Source organism: Clavelina lepadiformis, chromosome 3 (genome assembly GCF_947623445.1).
Source record: "Clavelina lepadiformis chromosome 3, kaClaLepa1.1, whole genome shotgun sequence".
NCBI lineage: Eukaryota > Metazoa > Chordata > Ascidiacea > Aplousobranchia > Clavelinidae > Clavelina > Clavelina lepadiformis.
In genome coordinates this window covers 24956809-24969567 of record NC_135242.1, presented here as the reverse complement: position 1 = coordinate 24969567, position 12759 = coordinate 24956809, and the positions used below count along the sequence as shown (strand labels likewise).

The 12759-nt window shown below is 37.3% G+C and overlaps 1 pseudogene across 1 annotated transcript; it reads right to left on the bottom strand.

Annotated features, from left to right (window-relative positions):
- Window positions 1-1325: 1325 nt before the first annotated feature.
- Window positions 1326-12111, bottom strand: LOC143449893 (exportin-7-like; annotated as a pseudogene). The gene is made up of 19 exons (XR_013114618.1): window positions 12041-12111; window positions 9671-9697; window positions 8254-8368; window positions 8098-8187; window positions 7316-7451; window positions 6716-6824; window positions 6209-6282; window positions 5973-6117; window positions 5650-5752; window positions 5354-5447; window positions 4603-4713; window positions 4430-4511; window positions 4110-4218; window positions 3617-3830; window positions 3291-3429; window positions 2519-2721; window positions 2334-2432; window positions 1921-2057; window positions 1326-1841 (listed from the first exon to the last, which is right to left on the bottom strand). The product of XR_013114618.1 is annotated as an exportin-7-like (transcript).
- Window positions 12112-12759: the final 648 nt, after the last annotated feature.

Sequence of the window (12759 nt, the reverse complement as noted above, 5' to 3'; positions counted from 1 at the left end):
AAACATGTCAATAGAAATGTTACTGTGGTTGAAATTGTTTATCTGCAAAAAAGTTTTGAACAATTTAACTCGGATTCATCGACGCTGCCTTCAGCTTCAAAGCTATGAAACTACTTACTGTGTTTGTTACAAACGCAAGAACACTGCATAAAATATCTAAGAACAGAGAAGGATGGAGAAGGTCATGCATTGAAAAGAATGTCACATTATTTCGGAAGCCTGGATCAGGCAAGGAGCTCACAGAAAAAAAAGAAGCACATTGGGGGATTCACCAAAAAATAGAAGGAAGTAGATTTCATTCATTTTATTATTTGTCTTCAACGTGTGGAAAGAAAAAATTGTGCTGACGCAGGTGGTGGCAATATCATCATTATTATAGTACTTTTTTACATGTTGGTAACACACCAGCGATAAGCGTATTCAAATAACAAGGAAGTAAGTAAGTTGCTGCTGTTCTGTATGCGCTTGCACTGGTACGCGATCAATAAGTTTTGTAACGCTGCAAAAAATTAAAAAATTAAATAAACCAACACCGAATGATTTTAAAGTGATTTGGAGTGAACATATGCGCTATGAGTTGACTTTGCCCAGTTCTTCCTTCCAGTATTAATGTCTCCCAGACTAATTCCACCACTAAAATTTCCGCCATTGATAAACACATTGTTTAACAATATGACGTCATCGCTATGTTATCAAACGTTTCACTTGTTAAGGCATTAATCTAATCTGGGCCATTTTTCTCCTCTTTTATTACCAGTTAAAACGTCATATCCACCAGTGTTTGATTGACAGACGTTGACTTGTTTTAAACATATACGAAGAGTTTAAAACGTTCAGTTTGGATTCAAGAATCTTCCGGTGTTCGTTCCTTTCCGCAGCACAGCACTGGACGATTAAATCTGACGTGGCAGAAGGTGGTATGACGTTTCAAAATCATTTACTAAAGTTATGAAGTGAACATTTGTGGTCATAAACGGTAAATATGAAACAAAATAATTAAAGTAATTATATTCTTTAGTTGTGAAATAAACGTTTTCATAACTTGCTGCATTGGCCTTGTTCGACATTTTAACATAATTATTTTTTTTAATTTTTGTTTCATATGATTATGAGCAAAATATACCAAAACCAGACGCATATACTTTTTGATGTGTTAGTTTTTAGTAATTAGTACTGCACTTGGAGATGGCTGATTGTGTTTACATGAAACTAAACCTCTTTTCAAGCAGTTCCAAAGTAAACAAATTTCCACTCCGCGGCAAGACCAAGAAAATTCATGCAAAACGTCGCCGAATTTCAAGCCCTGCACTCAGGTGAACATCAGAGGAAGTGAAACAAGCAGCCTAAGCTACTGTACGGACCACAGCAAGTTGTATAAAGCAACAAACAAAAGCATTAATTATGTCGTTGTATTTGAAAAGAACGCGTTTTCACGGTCGTTTGTTGTCCGGCACATTATTTAACTCACTGTAGAACAAGCACCATTCAGCACAGATTATTGCAAAGGAAATCAGCGGAAAACTGACGAATCAAACGATTTTTAGCCGCGAAAATGATTGCTCAATAATGACAGGTAATTGCGGTGAAATGTCACTTGTGATATTTCACACTCAAATTTTAACCGAATGAAAGCATTGTTAATATGCGCGATAAACGACGACAAAACAGTGGAAAGTCACAGTTTACTGCATAGCGAATTACGTCACAGAAGCGCTTGTCACGTCATCATATTTGAACTGTTGGCGGTTAAATCGAGTCCGGCTCCAGTGTTTTGACCTGAACTTGCTGCTTTGATTATATCGTTCACCTCTCGTCGAAACATGGAAAGATTTTGTGTAAATCTGAAAAAGCAGAAGGTATTCTACCAGCAAATGCAACCACATGCTCATGTCAAGCTTAAAGAAGCAACGCAAATGGAACCTGTCACGTGTCTTGGAATGAAGATTCTTATCGACGCAAAACATCAATTGGTTAAAACAATTCGACATCGACTCCAGGTTCAGCCGCCCGTGTTCGACCCCGGGCTCGCAGAGTGTCTTCTGCAGCGTCGGCATGTGCTGTGGGAAGGAAGTTATCCTCGTAAGTTTAAGGTGGAAATTTTACCAGATGCAAACATGTCAAGTACGCTGCTGGTTAACCACGTAGTTAAATGTAGTCTAGCATCGATGTAGCTACGGCTTAATAGTTCTTGCACTAACAACAACACAGCTCAACAAATTGCTACGAATTAGATTTTTTTGTCCCATTTTAGGAAAACTTTCATGGACTTGGCCGAGAGTCGCAATCTCGACAAGTGGTTTGTGGGCACCAGAGCGCCACCACGCGGCCAGTACCTCTTCGTTGAGCAGGATAAGACCCAACAAAGGCCTGGACATGCTCCACTGATTCCGACAATCTTCAAACATAATTGTGTGAAGCACGGTCGACAGCGCCTGAAACATATGACAGTTATTATTTTAACAACTACAATAACGTTCTGGAACCGACAAATATTCTGTTAAAGTTGAAGCCACGTCACCGTTTGTAATATGTCCGGCCTGTCAATCATCATTTGAAGAAAGTGTTGTTCGCGTTGGCGGTCCACTTCATTATGTCGCCGCTTGAGGGATACGGCAGACGTGATGTCGCCGTTAGAGAGCGCTGGAGCCCGGCTGCCGATGCGAAAGAGATAAGTGACCAAGTGGTCCAAGGTATTGCAACAGCAAGTGCATATCACAGTGTCTGTAAGAAAACATCATATTATATAAGCCCGACTTACATCAACTGCTGAAGTATGGGTCTATCTGCGGTGTGGGTCAGCGCTATCTTATAGTGATGTAGTGAATTGTTACGTCATTGCAAAGGAAGTGTTACTAAACAAAGAATGTACTTGGCAAGTTTTCAAATGGCCGCCTACAGTAGTGACAGGGAAAAATGCATATTTTAGAAAAACCGTTTTCTGGCATTTACTTAATTATTTTGGATATCTCAGTCGGATTGCCCAAAAATACGTCACATCCCGTTAGCCATAATAACTAAGAAAAATTTTATCAAGAAATTCGAACCAGTCGTAATTGAAAACTAAGGAAAAACAAATAATGGAAGATGAAGTTGATCACGAAGCTAAATGACCAGCTGAACCCAAAAGAAATAGCTACACGTTAAAAATATGGCAAGACCAAGACCAACAGCAAAGACTTTCAAAAAATGTTTTCATGATCTCTTTCAAACATGTTTCATGTTTTGTTTTCATATTTTCACTGGCTTATAAATAACAAACAAATCAACACATAAGTAACCAGGCAGCCTACCCAGACCAGTAAGTCCATCAGTGAGAGTCTTCAATAAGTGATATACGACAGATGGAGGCAGCCCACTAACGAAGTTCATGTGATCCTGCATTGCAACTTCAAGCAGGGAGTAGTACGACGAACTTAACTTAGGATAGTCCTGATATAAAAGGGTAAAAATGTTTCTATGCATTGTAAACTTTCAGGTGTTTAATCCTGTTTGTTTGATTATGAACATTACAGCTCAGGGAATGTGCAAAGAGTTTAACTCAAACTTAACCCCAACCCATCAATACAGACATCCCCAGGTCATTAAACCTTAAAGAAAACAGTTGTTGTTTGCTTACTAGAAAATGTGAGCTGTCAGTTGACGTCGCGAGCTTCACAAATACATTGAGAGCGTTTCCAACGTAGGGTCGTTATAGAGTTGAAAAACACCAAAGTTGACCAAACCGGCACAAAGCGCGTTCTTGAGCAAGCGGAAACAAAGTGACATCCCTTTCAAATGGTGTGAAAATACTTGATCTTTTGGTGGCTCCCCCAATGCGAGAATACGATTACCTGCCGGATGAAAGTTGGTCGCATTAACACTGAATTCTGTAACTTACCTGTGAAATATTCTTGGAAATTAACAAACAAATTTATCTTCAAGTCCACATGCTAGGCACACAAATTTGCAAGCTTACTCGGCGATAGAAACGCATCAATTCCAAATCCCACCCTTCTGAGTTTTTAACAATTTGAAACCTGACCCTAATTCTTCGAATTGTCGCGATAGCAAACTTACACCTAAAATCAAATCATTTTAAACTTCCCAAATGGTGATCACAATTGACCTACCATATCCACAGACAAGCTTGCTGGCTTCCTTGAACAACAATATTCCATTCGGGGAGGCGACGTCAAAGTTCAAGCGCTGTCCTCGCTTCAAAATCAGCTCAGCAAAAAGCTGTTTAAAGATGAAAATGTCAAGCACATTGGCACGAATATATTGATGGAGATTGGACATGCAGTTGGGAATAACAAAAACAATTAAAGACGGACAATGGGATACACAACTGGAAAGCTGTGCATTGCACTTGACAATGACAAAAACAATTTTATTATTTGCACGAAACAAAGATCACTTGAGGGCGCAAAGCAGAGGATTTTCCACCGACCTTCAAAACTGGGGTTGTCACATCCGGGTCATGTGACCACAGTTCAATCGATTTTTGAAGAATGTCGGTGAAAGTCGGATATCTAGAAATAAAAAATTAAACCAAATAAACCAGTAAATATAATTCCATTCCATTAACTAAGCACATAGACATCTCATACCGCTGTCACTCACATGATATCAAATAGCATCATGTACGAGCTTTTCGTGTTGAAAGCGTAAGCGAGCCCCCGACAGTCCCTTGTTACCCCAAGAAGTGTGCGGACAGCGTGAGACGACATTGTCCTGGAATTAACAAGTGTTTGTTGTTTAGAATAATCTGCACAAAAATGTGTTATTATGATGTTGGAATTTTTATCCTCGCAACGGAGAAACTCTTCACAACATCTCAGCAATGATTTCTCGCAGCTACAGCTTAAGTCGTCGCTTATCTGTAGAATCTTCAATCTGACAAATTACTTTATATGGTCTTGCACCAATTGGGAGGAGTATATATTATATATATACCAGGACTTCTAGACAAGAGCAAGCATTATATCAATGCCTGGGATCACTACAATGGCAATTTTAAATACCTCGATGTCCACCACACCACCAAGTGGACAGCAATGATAATGACGAGACCTGAACCTTTCTGGCACAACATTATCCCAATAAACTAAAGTTCCAATTATACCAAATGGTGAAAATTTAAAAGCCCGCAAAAACTTAAAAGAGAAGTCTGTATAATTTTGTGCAGCTAAAAAGCACAAGTACCAGGGTCATTGTCAAAAAAATTCTTATTACGCCATTTTGTCACATTTTATTTCATATGTATATAATTATATACATTTGGGATTGTTTTCAGTTGGATAGTACAAATGGGGTAATGTTCTTTACAGAAAGTGCTATTCAGGAAAGTGTTGTAGACATTATGATGACTCACGCATTACTTGACGCGTTTTGTAACATCTGCTGCAATGAGTGAAAGGTCGTCGTCATGGGAACCATGAATCGAGTGAGTTTCTCTTCATCTTCGCCTTGAAAATGAAAATGTTTGAATGAAACTAGATGCAAATATGAAAAGGAAATTGTAAAATTAGAAAAAATACACAAAATGTACCGCACAAGTGCAAGTTAGATAAGTTGCCATTTTAAACCATTCTTTTTCCAGTATCTAACCACGTTTTGGACTAAATTTGGATAAAACTGGATGATTATTTGATTATTTTCATAACCTACCCAAATCAACAAGAAGCAACCTCCCAAGGGAAGTGTAGAAAGTTGTCCGACATCGAAGATCAGAGATTTTTGAATCGACGTTCAAGAAAGGAAAATGAGAGCTCTACAAATTAAAAGTCTTGTGCTCAGTTGAAATAAACACTTCAAGTCACCAAAGCATGTGTGGATATGTGCCATTAAGGCAAAGTGGTCCCAAGTACATTAACATGCTTAGAACAGCACCAATGTTCATTTTGTTATCCTTTGGCTTGTAAGTAAGTAAGCGAATATAAGCCAAAGCTGTAAATGAAGGAACCAAAAATTTATCAAGGTATTCGATTTACCGGGTCATTTTCCAACAGGAAGCGAATTGTTCCTAATTTCACGAGTTTTCTCACAGAACTGAATCCAATTGATAAATCACTGAGAAGACGAAGCGTTCCCGTCAAAATCTGCTCATTGTTGCTCCAATATTTCAAGTTGGTTATGCTACAACAGGTAGTTGGTGAATGCATGCACAAAACATAGACAATGCATTACACAAGCATGGCTAGGCAATACGAGGACGACTTATACTCACATTGTTGAAACAAAGATGCCTAAAATGGCTGATTCATCTGTAAGATTCAACACTTCGCCTAACCTTTTGTATACCTTTGCAGATATAACAAAAAAATAGACATCAAATATCTTTGAAATAAGCTAATGGATTGATTAAATTATATTAGCTTTGTCAGAAGACATTGATTTGACAGACTCTGATTTTTTTAAATTTGAATGCACGGAGGTAATATCAGAATTTTCATTGATTTTAAACGTAAGATATGTGTTAGTAAAATTTTTTGAATTGGAAGAAAAAATTGAAATTAGTGTTTTTACAATATGGTATGTAGAATGCCGATGTGCTAAACAACAATACAAAACAACATGCAGTTGCCGTAAATGTGTTGTATGTTGTAAAAACATTTGTGCACAAAACACATGTTCCACAACATGTGTTACGTAACTTTTTCATCTGATTGGTTATTCCAGGCGGAATAACGTGACACCTTAAACTTAGTTCTTGCAACATTTTGAGAACTTTTACCTTTGACGTTTTTTGCACCTGGTCACCGGCATAAATCTTTCGAAATTGATCAAAAAATGAAAGGAAAGCGAGTTCTACTGTCACGTAACCTTTCCCTGATGGAAGTCGTCTGCAAATAAAAATTTCAGCTGTAACTTTCTCAACATGGAGAATTAGTTGAGTTAAAATGATCTAATACCAGACATTTCTACACCTGCGCATGTCTATGATTTATCAAACAGAAAATACAATCCCCAAACCATTAGTGGCACAAATCATAGTAACAGGCATACTGAATTATTTGATAAATATCTGAAGACGAAATAACTGTTGTGATGATGTATACCAGTGGTTCCAAACCTTTTCCTACTTGCAAATCCCTATCTGCAAAAATTCCTTTCAAGTGGAAGCCCAAATTCATAATTGTTGCCTAATACAGTAGGCTACAAAGCAAAACCAAATGGACCCAAACTCAAGGACCTCTTGGGCCACTTTCGTCGACCACAGGTTGGGAACCACTGATCTATATTGATCTTCGTGTTGTGATATCTATGCTGGTCTTTAGGTCATTTTATCCCTGTATGACTAACATGTCCAGCTAATGCCACTTAAGACATATACCTGTCCTTTACATCCATCAATCGAAGAGCTCTGATGACAAGTTCCCCGTCCATCGAGTCATGGTCATCTGTCGCTGCGAATGACACCCTCCCACCAATAACGGCTCCGACCAAATGAATGACAAACGCCAATTTACCTGAAAATTTTACGTGTTACAAAACGCAAGAAGAATCTGGAATGTCATCTATCGAGCTATTTTATTCTGTACATAGATAAACCTGGCTAATTTGCACAACAGCAAGAACACATTCGTAATTAGGCAGAAGTCAGTGATTGGTTTTGTGTAAAAAGGAAGAAATCACACAGAATTTTTGACTAAAGAGTCGACACGATTCATTGAAACACTGGAGCTGACAATTAATTGGAGTCACCAAAACTTGCGATTTTGAAGGTTATGGAGGTGACTGAGCAATATAATTACTCAGCTGTGATATCCGACTCCAATTAATAACCTTCGACATTAAAGTCCACACCCAACCAGTTTCCTGGTTACCACATAGCACCAAAAGCTCAGGATTTTTGTATTGTAAACTCAGTTGTCAACTGGCTGGGCGACGATACACAACGTACATTAATACATTAACACATCACTATATGCTGTTAAGTGTGAGAACAGTTTGTCAAATTAAACATGTTGGTTTGAATGCCCAGTAGATAAATAATTGTTTGCGGGAAGTGTGTTGTTGCACGGTGTGTGTCAAATTAACCTTAGCCCTTTGTGTAAAGAGCAACTTATATCACACATATCGCAACCCCAGCAGTAATATGGCATATTTAACAACCTAATTGTATGGTAAGTTGTTGGTTGTCCATGTTGCTGTGGAGATATTTGTCCAGATGTGAAAGGTCTCATCAAAGGTTCGGACAAGAAGCTGGAAAAAGATATTTTTACAAGCATAGTAAACTTCTACACACACACTTTTGTCACTTTCACTCACTTGGCAGGTGGTCGTATAATCGCACCTCGCTATCGATGAAACTTGTTCGAGTTGTTGCTTCACGAACGACATGTCTTCTAAAGGATTTTCTAAGCTGTCTATCGCATATTGCAAACTGCAAAAGTATCGAATATTCGCAGATTTTAACTTATAGAACTTCGCTCACTGTATTTCATTTCTGCAGACATGCAATACAGTACTACGCTTGTGGGTAGTTACTGTGGCTTGCGCTGAACTAGAGGTTTTTAACTTGTCAATAGTTGACAGTGATATCATGAATTATCATTATGACGTCATACCGCGTATCGGCAGTACAGACGAATTTGGTTAATTGCATAATTTGTTTTATCGCATAATGATTGTAAGTCCCAAACCATAGCTAATCATTTGTTAAGAAAATACTTTGGGTTATCGCATACCGGTTTATTGCGTAATCTGGTTAATGGAATGGAAATATAAGTTATTTATTTGATTAACCGAAACCTTAATCGCCAGATTCAAGTGACAGAAACAATTGTTGTAAATTTTGAATACGTAATGTGACAATAATGATTACGCAATGTAATTTTTGTGTGAATATGAAAATGGGCAGGTTGTCTTTCCATTTACGGGTTAGCAAAGCATATCTAGCAAAAGTCTAAGGAAATGTCGCAGTCGAAATTGCCGGCATATTTTAGCCGTAGGCAGGCCCAGGGCTCTGCAAAAACTTCTACTGCAGGTAGAATTAGACCGGGAAGATTATTGCAATCAGCCTATGGCGAACATTTCATTGCTTAATGACCGCAAATAACCTCACCAGCGAGAGCGCGCGACTAGCGCACGTCATGGAAAGGAGTTAAAGAGAAAAACTAGGTAGGAACAGAGAACTCGGCATTATTGTGAGGTTGAAAATCAGTGCGTTCTCTAACACAAGCGTTGGAAATCGGGTCCACCACGTGAAAGGGAATGACGTTTTTTGATAAGCATTTAGGAAAAAATTTCTAAACATGACTTTGGTGATATTTTCGCACTTTCTTTAAAGCGTTGTTAAGTGATCTGCAAATCACCATTTGTCAAACTCAATGTAAACAAAAAAAGATAACCATACAAAGTGGGGTGTCTAGACACCAGTCCTAGATTCGCCACTGCTTATAATTATCAATTTTTCTTTACTTTGCCGAATCACAAAGTCGCAAGTCAAAACCACAAAAGGTATTTTACATCAAATACATCAGAATTAAACAAATTTAGCAACTGGCATAAGTAAGAGCTTTTTTTATTAGTTGCTCAGTTTGATTTAGTCGTGATAATGTAGCACACAAGCTGTATGCTTTGGCAACCACGCTCTAGACTGTTAAGTATTCCTAAAACACTTAACGTTAAATCATAATTACAGCAGGTGCAAATGCATAAGCAATCAACAAAACACAAACTTCACCTTTTCCATTTTCTCTTTGCTTGCTTGCTGGTCAGACACAACCTGAATAGCTAAATTAAGATCCTTTACAATCTCCTGTGGGGTCTTGCTATGATTTGACATTTTGAATAATTCCAAATAAACAGTCTGACTGTGCAGTATATGTATTGAGCACAACGAGAGCTAATGTTGTATTTAAATCAATATATTTAAAGCAGGACTTAAGTTGTTAAACCTAAAAGAGAACATTATTTAACAAAAAAAGATTTGAAACATATGTACATGCTTTATGTTTCTTATCTTCATCTCGACACATTGTTGTACGGCTGTTTCTTTCAATGTTAGTTTTTTTAACAACAGCATGTCTAAAATTTTTTAGACATCTGGTCGAGATAAAATAACTTTGGCATATGCCATTGTTTTACATTTTACTTTATTTACGTATAAATGTACCACATGGCATTAGAGGGAAACGTTGGTTATCATTGAAAGCAAAGAAATACATGGCACGTGAGGAGAAAGAAAGAAACAAAATACGAGAGCAAAGAGAGGAGGAGAAGAAGACAAAAAATCTTCTCTCCAAACCACTTTCAAAACAGGGTTCAGATATCACTTTGTCCTGAAATCACTGGAAACCGAGTGTGAAAAGCAAAATGTATGGTGCTAACCTCGTTGTAGAATGGTCAAACAAGAAGTACGTTCACAAACAATCAATGGACGGGAAAAAGCAGCAAAGCTCTGAGGACTTATAACGTGCAATGTATAAATTACTGTGGTCCTACAATGATGGCGGTTAGCACGGCCACAAAACCCATAATGTGTTTAGGCTTATATCATAATAAACAAAACTTATAAGTACCAAGCTAGGCCTAGTGTTTGCACAAGTTCCGACGAGTCTAGTACACAAATGCACAATCACATGATGCCTTTGCTATGTACTAGACCCGTTTCGACTATGTGATGCATTTGTGTAATAAACCCCATGAGCATTTGTATAATTGATACTGAGCTTACATTTGTATATTTGATTGAACGATTGCAAAAAACTGATGCAAAGATGATAGTCTGCCATAAGATACAAGTCTACCATACATTTTGATGACTTTGTCGTCAGTCTATGACTCTATGGAATCAATAAAACTAGGCTAACATATTTCTATTTTGTTGTTTTCCTTGAAATTGTCATCGAAATTGGTACAGGAAGTAGGTTATATAGCTACGAATCGTAATTGCTGTATCCATTGCTACTTACTGTCCTGCTTGCGGGAGATTGATAAAAACACCAACCCGTGTATGGCAGGCCCATCTTTAAATCACATTTAACCTAAAGTGTAGCGATGAATAGAGTCTTAATAAATGGACTTAATAGATACCATACATTTAGCAAATAAACACCATAATTGGTTTTTGTTATGTCGTCCAGCAATAGCTTAATTAGTTGATTTTAATTAATGAAGAAAGAATGGAAAAAAATACATTCGTAGGTAATTCCCCTAATATGCAGTCGCAATTCAAATTTCTAATCCAGTAATAGAGATATAGCTTATATTTGCCCTATTAAGCAATCAGAATTTTTTAATGATTTATAAGGAATGTGTTGATAAAATACTTAAAAATAATTATTTTTTTTATATGTTTGAGGGAATACTGTTCTGTATGCATTTTGTTTTATAATAAACATAGTAGAGACAAAATTCTGTATAGGGCCTAGGGTTGCCATACATCCGGAATTTCGGTGTTGAAATCTGTGTCCTAGAATAATTCTAAAAGTGCTCTAATGTACGGAATTTTAGCATCTAGTAAGTTATGTTTAACTTGAAATAATGTTTACGTGTTGTGAAAATGAAAATTTCCACTTTTTACGGACTTCTATGTCTATCGGCTAAAAGGCCTCGCCCTAGCGCTAAGTCTTGTAATTTTTAGTTAACTTTCCTTTGTGACATAATAATTTTCATTATTTTGTAATTATGCGAATTGTTTTTTATTTTATTTTTTCGAGTCATTTGAGTTGGCTAGTTTATTTTGTGGAATCATATTTTTTGTTTGCTTTAGTGATCAGACCTACCTTCGTATTTGGTAACTTTTGGATGGCGAATGTAGCAATATTGTTGTATTTTTGTTAAGCGGATAAAAGGTCTAATATTAATGAAACAGAAAGTAGTTAGAACTAAACAAATGTGGAAGATCTGTGCTTTCTTCCCTCTGTGACAGTGATGCTGTCTTGCGGAAAAATTAGCTTTGGTAGGATGTAAGAACAAAGGGTCTTTGAAATGCCGAATAGCACGTGTTTGGTGTCGTCAAAGGTGGTCATTGAGACCATCAGGAACTTGACCTTTTCAGATATGGTAACCCTAGCATAGGCCCCTTAATACCTTTTAGCTCCAGGCCCACCACGGTCTTAATCCTGCTCTGCTCTCAACAACGCACACTGCCACATGGTTTACTGGGTCGTCAAGCGACATCTTGCGGATAGAAATATTCTCATTGTGAAAACGATTTAAATAATTACGGACCGCGAAAGCAAAATAATCGCCTCCGTTTACTATAAACATCCTGCCAAATATAAAAAGTTTTTTGACGATTTATGTGAAACGGCGTCTTATTTCTACCGTGTGGTGACGCACCGAATAAAAACTTAGATCCTTCGATAAAGTTCTATAACTATGCATATTCGTAACATTCCCACTTCCTTCTTCATTGTTTGTTGTTTACTCGTACAACTTGTCAACAAGTCACAAACAATCTGCCAAGCTGAATAGAGATTTTCGATTACGTCATAATGAACGCGATTTTTTTCTACGTAAAATAAGAATTTCCTCTGAGCACATTGGAGACGACGATTAAAAGAGCGAGTTGGTGAATTAAGAAGTTGTTCAGCGAGCGAAGAAAGAGTTAAGTTACAAATTCATTTACAACAAGCTTGTGATTTACTTCACAGTTACAAGTTGAATTACAACATTCTAAGACTAAGCAAGTAAAAGGGCTATTTGAGGTCAAGTCAAGTAAACATATATATAAGACATTATGTGATAATAACAAATTGCAAATATTGACTCGCAGAGAAAGTTGTGAAGGAGAAGTTATGCATAGATTTGAAAGCAAAAGACTTT